The sequence below is a fragment of the Pyrus communis genome, chromosome 8 (genome assembly GCF_963583255.1).
Source record: "Pyrus communis chromosome 8, drPyrComm1.1, whole genome shotgun sequence".
NCBI classification, from domain to species: domain Eukaryota; kingdom Viridiplantae; phylum Streptophyta; class Magnoliopsida; order Rosales; family Rosaceae; genus Pyrus; species Pyrus communis.
This window is the reverse complement of record NC_084810.1, coordinates 10,925,395-10,938,428: the sequence shown is the minus strand read 5'-3', so window position 1 is coordinate 10,938,428 and position 13,034 is coordinate 10,925,395. Positions and strand designations below refer to the sequence as shown.

The window sequence follows — 13,034 nt, the reverse complement described above, 5'->3', positions numbered from 1 at the left end:
CTTGATTTCGCGACGGATAGGGAATGGTTTCTCTGAGGGCTTTGTGCGCCATGCCCGTCTGAACAGATCGCACATCGTCGAAACCGAGCATATGGAGGGAGGGGGATCCAATTTTCTAAGCAAAGATTTGACTTGCCATACTAAAAGTAATTTTAACTGGTTTTCCAAACCTTATCGATTAAAAACCAAAGACCTTATTACGGTCACCAAAGATTTTAAAATCCTCATTTAAAATCCTAATTGACTACCTTCGGATTTTAAAGTGTATTAAATCCTAATTTGACTACACCCCCTTAGATAACTTTCATTAATTAAAAAATTAATATATGAAATACAAAGCTCAGAGGTAATTCAAATACAAGCATAACTTAAAAATAAGTACAACAGAAAAGCCCAAAAAGAGTAAGCACACAACAATAAAAACCCCTAGATTTGAAAGACTGCAGACTCGGTCACATCAGCTGTGCGGCTATCGCCGATCTGCGACCACCTCCAAGAAGAAGAACCTATGAACAAATAAAAGCATTTTAACAACCATCAACACTAATTCAAATATTTAGATGAATAATTTCGAGAAGAAATTTAAAATCCTCTAATTCAAATCCAAATAATATAGTTGAAAATGCGTACAAAGAAAGAGAGAGGATGTCCGCATGGGAAAGAAAAATACTGTTTATATCGAAACGCACAAACTTGAAATCTAAACCGATGTAGAAAATGCATCATTTGGTCGTATACGAGCTCACCCAAATCCTCATTTATTTGCAAGACATTTCTGTTTTCCGGCAGTCAACAATATCGGATTTTGGTTTTCACAAATGGTGGCGAAATGAATCAGGCGATTTCAGTACTAGTTCCCATAGGGCTTTCTCAATTCGGAAGCAGCCTGATAGGAGCATATTCATGCGACTTAATTAGCTTGTGCTCGTGCATTTATGTTGTGTTTACTTAGTTATTTTAGTGTTTAAGGCCACTTTTGTGTATTTTCAGATTATAAGGCCAAAGTGTGCAAGAAGATGCAAATTGGAGTCTTTTGGAGTGAAAGAGGAATGAACGAGTTGAAGACTTGAAGAAACGATGAATTCCTACTCCAACGATGAATTCCTACCAAAACGAGAATTCCTACTCAAACAAGGTTTCCTAATTGAAGTAGGAAAGTTAACCCTAGGTTTCCCGTTTTGGTAACCTTTCCTAAACTTAAACGTCCGTATTTTCTAGCCACTTTGAAGGCCTTGTAAGCACTTTAGGACACAAAACCAAGGCCCTAGCCCAATTACACAACCTTGTCATGCCTTAACCCTAATTCCCTTCCCTTGCCGTGCAAGGGAGGGGCACTTTTGTCCAATGTTGTGCAATTAAACCCTATTTCCCTTTCCTAACCTAACCCTAGCTGCACCCTTTAATTATTCCCTCTTTAATTTCTGATTTTATTTCCTAAATTCTAGCAGCCTTTAGGTGAATTTTAGTTAATAAAAATAAACTAGGGTTTAAATTTCTAAAACCCTAGGGTTTCCACCAATTAGCCGCACCTTAGGGACCTCTTATTATTTCTTTTCATTTTTTTCAGCCACCAAAGATATATCAGCCGCACCCTAGGTTTAACCATGGATTCATTCACAAAACCATAGCAGCCGCACCTTTTTCCTAACCTTGGGGGGATTATTCATTCACTTCTCAACCTGCCACATTCATCATTCACCCTAAAAAACAAAAGATTGACTCTTGCCGCAGCACCATAAGCCATTCATTGATATTTTAATCAGCCATTCATCCTAATTATTCTTCTAAGCCGTGGCCCCCCCCATTTATTTTTGACCCTAATAAACCAAAAAGAAATCCCAGCCGCAGCCACCATATATTATTATTCTTCTAAGCCGTGCCTTCACCACTCATTCCAGCTTTTTCCCTGCAATCCGCAGCAACCACATCAATTCCAGCATTCCATCATCCTTGCCGCAGCCACCATATCCCTTCCACACCTCCATACACCTCCCTACTACCTTGCCGCACCACCACCCTCCCCTAAACCCATCTACAACCCAAAATAACATCCAGAAATTCCCTAAACCATCTCTGCCGCAGCAAGGAAAGGAGAAAGAGGAGCTTGGACGCGCAGAAATTCAAGTGGATTCGTTGTGCGTTCTAGGTGTAATCAATCTTTTGTTCGTTATGTTTAAACTCAATTTTATTTCTCTTTCTGTGAACATGAGAGGCTAAATCCCTAATTAGCTAGGGGTGATTCGAAACTATGTTTATGCTTGTAATATGATTTGATTACCTTTGGTTGGAATTTCATGTATTGTGGATTCAATTTGTTTAACTGCTTAATTGATAACTTATTTGTGTATGTTTATTGAGAGTGCACGCTTAATTTTCATGCATGAATATGACGTTAGAATATAAGTGAATTTCACCTAATAGTTATGAACTTATATTTACAAGTAGTGGATGTTGCTTATAAACAATCGCGTTAAATGAATTCCTGGCAAGAGTATCATGCTTTTCATAGTTACAATTGCCTTGTCGATGCTTATGATTTCCAAAGAACGTAATGATTCTAACTTGTATCTTTATCATGCTGTTCATATAGAGAACTTGTTAGGAATAATTTGGTTGCGATGCATATTCATCCAATTCAATGATTCTAGGGAAATCTGAAGGTTAATTTAAGCGGATCTAATTAACTTGGAGTGTCGAGTTTCATAATTCATCGAAAGACCAATTGAAAATCAAATTGTATGCAAGTGTGACATGTGTGAAGAAGAACCTTCTAGCTAGCATTCCATCCATATTTTCATCCAATTCATATTTACATTCTGCCTTTAAATTACAATCTGTGCATTTAGTTTAATTTCGTCAAAACCTCAATACCCCTTTACTTTAGTGTCCAATTTAGTTAGAAAGTGTCTTAGTTTGTGTTTATAAGTGTTTTGCATTCTTTGAGTCTTTTGATTTGTTTAAGTGTTTTATTGTTTAGTTTGCATTCTTTGAGTCTAGTTTAGTGTTTTTAACGTTTGTCTTACATTTTTGAGTCAGTTTCCAAATGATTTAGTAATCCCTCCTAATCCCCGGTCTAGAACGATCCCTACTTGCATATTTACTACAATTGTCAAAAGAGGGTTTTAATTTGTGTGCTTATTTAGTTCGCATCACAGCCAAAGTAAATCTTGTACAACACAATCAGCCCTGCCTCAATCACAGTGGCATCGGAGCATCCTTTGCCCGATACTCCTCAACACAAAGCTTCCACGAGGCCTTTGATGCAACAACATGCCACAATTATTCTGGTCACTTTATACATTTGGAAATAAAAGATTGCCGATGTATACATGTTTACAAATCTGACATGATACCACAGCATTGTACACGCAATGTGATGTGAGTCAGACGGTACACTAAGTTTACATAACTACAACTACATTGATCATATGATACAAGGTATTAAGGACTGGTTTGGTATTGCTGTGCTTTGAAAAAAAGCTGCTTCTGCTGTGCTGTAAGAATAAGCAGCTGTGAAATAAAGCAGCAGATTGTTTGGTAAACTTTTTTTTTAAAAAGTGCTTTTGAAAAAAAAAAAAAAAGCAATATTAGGGTGTTTGGTAAACTTTTATGTAAAACAGATGTGAAAAAAAACTGGTTTTTCAAAGCTAGGTTTTGCAACTTCTTGTTTTTGGCTTTTTTTAATCCAAAACTGTGAAAAAAAGTTGAAGCTGAGTGTTTACCAAACACAAAAACAGCTCCCAGCTTTTTTTGATACCAGCTTTTTTCATAATCACCTCAGTACCAAACCAAGTATAAAAGGGGTTCAAAAGAAACAAAAATGGAATAGGCAACCTGGTCAGTACCCTTAAAATCATATAGCTTCCGGACCACTGACTGGAAAGATAGTAATGTGTTGCACCTATGACGAAAAATAATGATGTAAGCACAAACTTGGCTAATTACAAACTCCATGTCGTCATAAGCTTTTCTCGAGGTCACATTTGGTGAGAAAAAAAATGGCCATGGCAACAATCAGGAGTGCAAGTGAGAAAAAAAAATGAGTCTACTTAGTGCCATGAAAAAAAAAAACACTAAACGAGATGATAGTTTGACAGACGGAGGGGTCAAAAGCGTAGCAATTTGTAACTTTAAGAGTGGTTTTTCCTAAATATTATAAGGACCAAATTGTTATAGGCGCCGAACCCCCCAGATGTCTTTAACCCAGATGCCCTCTCCCACACTTGCTGCACTGTGAGGTCGAGTTGGCGGAGCTGGAGTGCTCCAGCTGGTTTTGATATATATGAGTTTCTTTTTCGGCTTAAGGGGCAGAATGGGGAGGCAAAGTTAGGAAGAGAAGTTTTGCTGGAATACCACTACTATTCTATTATTTTTCCCGTACAATTAACCTCACTTTCACTTTATATAGGAATAGTTTTGAATTAAAACAAGAGTCATACTAAAATTTCTCATTTTCAAAGTTATGGTAAATTGGTTAATGCTTACTATCAACCAAAAATGAAGTCATTGTTTGAAGCTTACCATGTGGTTGCAAGCCACAACGGACGTTGAATGTACAATGAGGTCAAAACTAGTGCAACTTCATCATTACTTACTCTTGTTCTTTGCCAGTGGTTTGAGGGTAGGAAAATCATGTTGAGCAATCACCAAAGGTTGTAAATTGCCCAAGCGCTGTTCTTACTCGAAGCTGTGCCACAATGAATCAGATAAGATTCAACTGATTATTAAATAAGATGGATAAATAACAAATTTGAGATATCTTAACAACCTTCACATCTAGGCAAGGATCATTGACCATGCTCTTTACTTGAGAAACTACGCCAGCATTGTGTAGTTTTACAAGCCAACTTAAAGCACCAGGACTTGATGGAAAAGTAAGATTCACAATGGCCCAGACAGAAGCTGTACGTAATTGGTTTTCATTACTCTGCAAAAACTCGAGAATAAAATATTGTGTCCCGCTGTCAGCTTGTGGAATGAGTTGATGCATAACTGCTTCCTTCTGAAATTCATTCCCACTTGCAACATTGCTAAGCACATACATTCCCTATATGACAATGACTTAAAACCCTATTATAAAGTAAAATAATATAATAGAAACAACAAGATCAACGATAAAGAAAGGAGTCAAAAGCTTCAACGCCTACTACTTCTGCATATTTAGATCTTGTTACTGTAGAATTTCCAGAGAGACCGGCTGAGGGCCCCACTTCCAACAACACCGACACTGCCCCTAACTTGGTAATTACCACCTGCCCAATCCGTCAAGTGTGGGGTTTTATATCAAAAGGCCTCGATTTTAGTTCGAGTGGGGTAATCTTATTTAAACCCTTCTTTCTTTTTCCCTCTGGCAGATGTGGGATAGCCAACACGCCCCTACATGTGGGACATCCACACATAGGCAACCACATGGAGCCAAGTCAGGACTCACCCAACACGTGGGGCCAAGGGGGACCCACCCATCACTGCGCAAGGCCAAAGAGGACCCAGCCAATCACGTGACAGTACGGGCCCACCCCCTGGCTCTGATACCATGTAAAATTTTCAGAGAGACGGGTCGAGGGCCCCACTTCCAACAACACCGATACTGTCCCCAATTTGGTAATTACCACCTGTCCAATCCGTCAGGTGTGAGGTTTTATCACAAAAGGCCTCGATTTTAGTTAGAATCGAGTAATCTTATTTAAACTATTCTTTCTTCTTCCCTTTGGCAAATGTGGTGTAGCCAACAATTACTTTAATCAAGAGAAGGTAAACACTGGTATTCTAATAACCCCATTAGGCCATCACAGGATTCACTTCTAAACTGGGTACTTGACTTATAAGCATAAAATCTTTTGCACAGTTAGAGTCAATATTAAAGATGGAGATGATTTCACGTTAACTAAGGCTTGCTTTCTGACTCAAGGAAAGCAACTCAATGGCCCACTAATTGCAAGACCCGGAACTAGAAAACATCTTTTATGAATAAACCTTCAACAACAACATGGTATTCCAAATTATCCTCGGTTAAACAAACCAATCAATAATACTATGGGATAAGTAAGTTCAGTTTTTGCATAATATACTGATACACCAAATGCACGTTTGAAGAAATTTCCAGTTATGCAGAATAAACTTGCAATCTAGGGATGAAATATCTGAATTTAGAACTGGCATGAATTCACAACATTATTAGACTGATAAACCAAACGCATATTTCAGAAATTTACAGTTATGCACATTATAAACAAACTGGCAATAAGGAATGAAGTATCAGAATTTAGACTGCATGTCACCAAGGTACCTATAACATGGCTACTTAATGTCATCAATCCAAAGAAAGACATCTAACCTGTATCCAAATTTCATCTTTTGAAACATTCTGCAACTGCCTCCCAACAGCATCTAATATCATGCCATTTTCAGCAAAGACAAGATCAATGGACTTCACACATCCATCAACAAGATTCCGAATAAGTGCAAGAGCCTGCTGTTGGACAAAAGGTTCGGGGTCTGCAAGGTGCAAATACATTTAATTTTAAGCGAACATATAAAGAAAAATTATTAAAGGAAAAATTCTAAACTGCCACCGACAAATCATCACATTACCACAGATGACACTTGCTAATGAAGAAGCCGTAAACTCCATGAAGATCTCTTGTTTACAGGCATTGTCAGCAAGGAACATCAGGTTCCTTAATGCCCATAAAGCATTTAACCTCACAGTTGAATCCATTGATCTTGATAACTGAACAAGCTGTTTCATGCCTCCACACTGTACAAATAATGACTTACGCATGGTAAAATCAACAACTATGTTGCCAATCGCGCTGAGAGCTGCAACCTGAAACGAAGAGAAGTCATAAGGTAATTTTAGAAACCATTTGCATTGATGCAACTGCATAATGCATATCTGTATTTCAATCAAACGTAAATTCTTGGGAATAATACGGGACTAGACTCATCTGACATAGAAACGGGTTTATTAGTGATAAGCAAAGCATATACCTGGACAGATGTAGAAGGGTCATCCAATAGCTGAACCAAGGGAGGGACAATCATTTCATTCATAAAATTACCTGCACAAAAATTCTGAATGACAATTTCTTAGAAACACCTATGCGTGTAATAAAATTTTAAATATTATTGACCTAGAACACATTGCAAACCTTGATTGACCGAGAGACACATCTTAACAAATGCAAGCTGCCGTACGTACTTCAGAACTATCATGAGTTAGGGCATCAGATACCAATTTCAACGCCTATATTGAGGAAAAATATCAGAAGTTACAAACTGGCTGGATTTTCAACAAACAATCAGTTCTACAGCTTAGTAAGACATAAGACAAGGAAGAGAAATGAGGTCATGATGATTTGCTCACAGAAACCACTGTTATTGGGGAAAAGGGGATTTTTTTACAACTTCTATTTTTGGTTTTAAGTTTTTATTTTTATTTTTATGAAGGAGATGTGGGCATATGAGAGAAAATATGGGAAAACAAACAATGATGGAAAAAATTAGCATTCTTAGCAAAACCGTAATAGCTAACCCAGGCACAAGTTAATGTATTATATGAAGCAACAGACCTGCAACGACAGAAATCTAGACCTGCAGCTCTCCAACTTTGAGCATAGATCAGCCAGTGCCAGCAATATTCCTTCCAAGCGTTTGGGATGCAACGGACTCTTTTGCAAGTGGTTGTAAAGTTTATCAATAGCATTTGCCTCAAATGCTAGTTTCTGTAGATCCAGTTTTTCTGAAATTAAACTAGAAAATGCAGAGGGAGCTTCATCTCCAACTTGACCAGGATCATCATGAAGTTCAAGCAAGAGATGCACCAACTTGGTTTTGATGCCTATATCTTGCAAATAGCAACAAGAGGAGTTCCTTATAACAATCAAGCACATAGAGGCCAATAATTTGGTACGGGTATACCTATCCTTTGTCAATTCAATTACAGAACTCAAAGCTCTTCCATTTTCAGATCCCACAAACTCTAAAACAGCTTCAACATTGTTTTTCATAATTGTGGCTAGAGACTCTAAACTATTATCTCTCTGATTTAGAGAACCTTCAAGAAGGCTAATTAGCTTCTTAACAACCCCAGCATGACACAGTGCCTTCTGTTCAGCGGTATTCTCACAAGAATGTATGATTATACTTGCACCAAGTCCAGTAACATTTTCATTCTCACTATGCAATAACGAAAGAAGAAACTCCATGTTTTTCTCTTGAAGGAAATCACACTTTGGAGCCAGTTTTGAATGATAAATCATTCTTAAGGAACGTGCACCAGCATCGACAACGTACAATAAAAATAAAACCATCGAATGGCATTTAAAATGACCTTGGAAGAAAAGGTACGCATGGAAGCAGGGCATATTAGAAACAAGGGCCAATTCTGCAATTAGAGTAAAATCAGAGTACTTAGTGACACATTAACTAACTGAAACAGAATAGATGAACAATGTCAATATCGTCCATATACATTAATTCAGTAAAGAAGGGAAGGACAAGATTTCCTTCTCTCATATCCACTCCAATGCCCCACCCCACTAGGTTAGAGAGAATTATTCATAGGGAAAAGATGTGAGATAGGGGAATACAGAGAGATTCATAAACAGCAGACAATTTGAAAATGGAATGTCTGGTGGTGTCAGTCTAGTGGCTCTATCTTTCATAATTTGTACAGTTATACACATTATTATTTGTGAACTTTATTGAGCATCAGGCATTCAAAAAACGCAGCAATGACACCTTGACATGGATAAACTATAATTCTAGATTGTGGATTCCACAATTCTCTCTATTACCAATGTTTTGATCCAACTTCAAATCAAAACTGCCAAATCAGGAGAATTGTTTATATAGGATTTTTCATATGGGAGTCACTTCTATAATCCTAATCATTTACAATTATGGCTTGTTTTTCTATCTTACATAGAGAAACATAAACCCATACCCTTTTTTTTTTTATATCATTAATACCATTTCATTATAAATACCTTTTTGGAGCTTTATGAATTATAAACAAATGTCCTTTGCTATAGAAAAAAAATGAAAAGAAGGTTTTTTATTCAGTTCGCTATGGTCGCTCAAAGCTCTTTAGTTGCTTTTGCTAAGTTTTCTTAATAAAACAAAGGCCCTTGAGATCATCCTTTGGGCATATGCTTACAATCTGGTAGCAAATGGAATATATCAAGTTCTTATAGTAGTGGTTGACATAGCTCAGGTTAGTGAAAATCGCCTGTAGTTCTTGTACAACTAAAAAATCCTAGTATCAATTAGGTGGGTTTTGGATTGAGGAGATATTAATGAGTCTGCATGTATTAAAATATGGGTGAATGGTCTTAAGCACAACAGCTACAAGCCCCTTGCCAGAATAAATGTGGATCCGACACCCCATTACTAACGTGGTATATCAAATACATGAATACACACAATCATTTAATCCACTTTTAAAAACCTGAATTGTTTGAGTACATTTTTATGGAGTATAAACAAAGATTTCCTATCAGGACTAAAACCTTCAAATATAGAAGTGATTAATTATAAAACCGTATTGGGACCAGAACTTTCGAACACAAAAAGCATTCACTAAAAGACCTAATTAAGCTAGAACTTTCAAATATGAAAACCATTTAAAAAATTATTTCTATAAACTAAAACACCTGACTTAAAACCCAAGAAAGGACAACTAAGATGTTTACAACTTCAATCACATTTAGGTTCAACAGAATAGTTTAAATATTTGTGCATTAGATTAAACCCGGAATAAAGACCTGTATCTCTTACACTAAAGAGTCAATTCAAGAACTGATTTAATCCCAGGCCTATGAGACATAAACTTCAAATCCATACAAACTTGTCAACTTCCACTTTCACACATTTGCTACATATATCTCAAAAATGCCAAATCTGGAAAATGGCAAATTGGCACTTATTAGCAAGTAGACCCGATACTCTTCCCCGGTTGGAGCAAAGCTTGCTCTTAAGTTTTGAAAGGTTTCAAAAACAAATTCCAGGTTTCTTACTTCCCATAGTTGGTTAATCTTGCAAATGAAAGCATCATAAGATCCTAAGATAAATTCCTACAAATAGTCCATCGATTCAAACTGGAATCCTGAATAACCTAGCCATGGCATAGACGCATGACCCAGAACCCATAGGCATACCCTAGGTGCATTTAACACGGGCAAAGCATGTTGCATTGATATTTGTTGTAGTACAACTTAACCGTGGCACCAACTAAAAATGGTATGTCTTTGATTGTATAGTGAACTTCCATCATAGTGAAGATAATTCTCCATAAGCCGAAAATCTTTGATCACTCAATAGCTTATAAACTACTAAACATAGTTTGAAGATAAAATGCAGTTAGTTTAAAGGAAGTGATTTCCGCACACTCATTATCTCCCCCCGCAACCCATGCTTATTTCTGGCCTCCGGACTGAACAAATTAAAGAAGAATCAAGGGACAATAAAAAAACATGAGTGTGCATTAGGAGAAGATGGGTGTGCCGAAATCACTCCCCTTAGCTTAACCACAATTCTAGTTTTGGTAAACCAAGTTCCCCATTTTTCATACCTGCGTTTCTTGTAATTTTTATTTTGGCCTAAATTATAAACTTCACAAGCGAAACCGACCTTTTGCACAAAAGACAGACTTGAGCAAGTAATACAACAAAAAGGCAATTGAGATCACATCCAGTGGTAGCAGAAACGCATCAAGTTCCTATCTTCTTTTTGGTCCGTATCGATCTCCCATCTTTTAAAATGAGTAATTCACATCACATTTCTTATAATCTGAAGCAACAAAGCAACAATTCATTTTCTTTTCCGCATTTTCTCCGCAACCAAAATCAAATAAACGTTCTCATCCAGCTAAAACTAGCAGAAAACCGAGCAAGAATTCGATTAATTTGACATATTCGATCAAACACTTGTTCCCAAAAGTAAAATTCAACAAACGAAAGCAATTATACCTTAGCATCAGGATGCGATAGAAGCAAGAGGAGGTTAGGAAACACGCCGGCATCGAAGCCGCAAGCGAAGCTTCCGATGGCGGCGGCCGACTGAACAAGGAGATTGTTGTCATGATGAGCCTGGGGCTGGGCTCTAGCGGCGAGGATGGCGGCGACGGGTGGGACCAGGCCGAGCTTGATTGAGGAGAGCTTCTTGGTGCGGTTGCCGATGATGCGGTTCTTGAGCTCTCTGAGTGACTTGAGCTGGACGTCGGAGTCGGGTGAGGTCAGCCGGGTCATGAGGTCCGAGTGGGCCCCACTTGTTGAAGAGGCGGAGGCGGAGAGTGAGGCTGAGGCTGCGGTGGGCATCCCCGTCGTCGTCTCGCTGGAGAAGCCGAATGGCGTGACATGCAATGGCCACCGCGCTCTACGGAAGAGCGAGCTATAGCCTCCTCTGGAGAGGGAGAGAAATTCGGGAGAAAACTGGAGAGAGAGAGAGAGAGAGAAATTGTCCCCTCAGTAAACATTTGGGTTTAATTTTGGAAAGGTTTTTTTTTAGCCAAAATGATTATTAAGATTTGCATAACACATTACTTTCATTATTGAGATTGAAAATTAATAGAAATAGACCTTACGATTGTCTAGGATCCATTATTTTGGTCTTTCCGTTTAAAACTCCGTTAAGTATCTCAAAGCTCTTGGCTGAAAGTTTGGGTAATTTTCAAAGCATTGTAACTCAATCGTTTTTTAACCAAATTTGACACATAATATATCAAAATGAAGATATGAAAGTGTAGAAGACGATTATACCTATTTGGAAGACCAATGGTTGCCGGAGTTGGCCGGAAAATAGCCTGAAAAGTGACTAGTTCGCTGGAAAACTGAAAACTCATCGGAATCTGGGTAAATTTTAAACATTCATAACTTCTTCAATACTTAACGAAATTGAGTGAATCAAAAACAAAAATCATACTTCTCAATGAGATGAAGAGAATGGTACCTTTTTCGACGGTCAAAAAAGGGTTCAAAAGTGGCTGTCTTGGTCTCGAGTTAGCCAGTTTTGAGCCGTTTTCTGGCCAAACCACGATGAATTAGGGTATCATTCTCTTCGTCTCGTTGAGAAGTATGATTTTTGTTTTTGAATCACTTGATTTCGTTGAATATTGAAGAAGTTATGAACGTTTAAAGTTTACCTAGTTTCTGGCAAGTTTTCCAGTTTTCCCTCGGACTAGTCACATTTCAGGCTATTTTAGGCCATCTCCAGCAACCATTGGGCTTCTAAATAGGTATAATCTTTTTCTACACTTTCCTATCTTGATTTTGATATATTATGTGTCGAATTTGGTTAAGAAACGATTGAGTTATGAAGCTTTGAAAATTACCCAAACTTCCGGCCGAGAGCTCCGGGACACTTAACGGAATGATCAAAATAATGGATGATGGACAATCTCAGGGACCATTTCTATTGATTTTCAATCTTAGGAACCAAAGCGATATGTTATTCAAATCTCAGGGGTCATTTTAGCTAAAAAGCCTTCTCATAATAAAAAGGGAATTTGCTCCTTGATTATTTATTCTGGCTTATTTATACAATTGCCCCTCAACTTTAGTTGTTGTTTCAATTTGGTCTTCAAATATTTTTTCTGAGTTGGTCTTCAACTTTTAAGAATAAGTCAAACAAAGACAATGGTAATGCTAGCTGTGAAAATTGACAGAACTAGTAAGAAGTGTAATAAAAGTTCAACCCATTTTTTTATTTGAACAGCCCTCAGAGCGACGATGTCAGCAAATAACTTCTCAAACTGATATCAAGTATCACAATTTAGCCTATAAAGAGAGGAGAAACAGAGACGGCTAGCAGTTTTGTGTTTTAATGAGAAAGAAGATGTTAGAAGAATGGTTATGATTTTTCACACTAGATTCCTAGACCTAGACGTGAGTGATCATGTGTTAGTAGATTAGAGACATTTTCGTCAAAGTAGATGGGTTCCTAACTTTCTAAGAGGAGCACTTATGTTCCATTTTATCACTTTTTAATGGAGCCTACCTTTTGTACTTGTTAATCATAGTTTCAAATGTTAAAGG

The 13,034-nt window shown here is 37.6% G+C and overlaps 1 pseudogene; it reads right to left on the bottom strand.

Annotated features, from left to right (window-relative positions):
• Positions 1 to 147: 147 nt before the first annotated feature.
• LOC137743423 (uncharacterized) lies at positions 148 to 11,447 on the bottom strand (annotated as a pseudogene).
• Between the last annotated feature and the right edge of the window lie 1,587 nt (positions 11,448 to 13,034).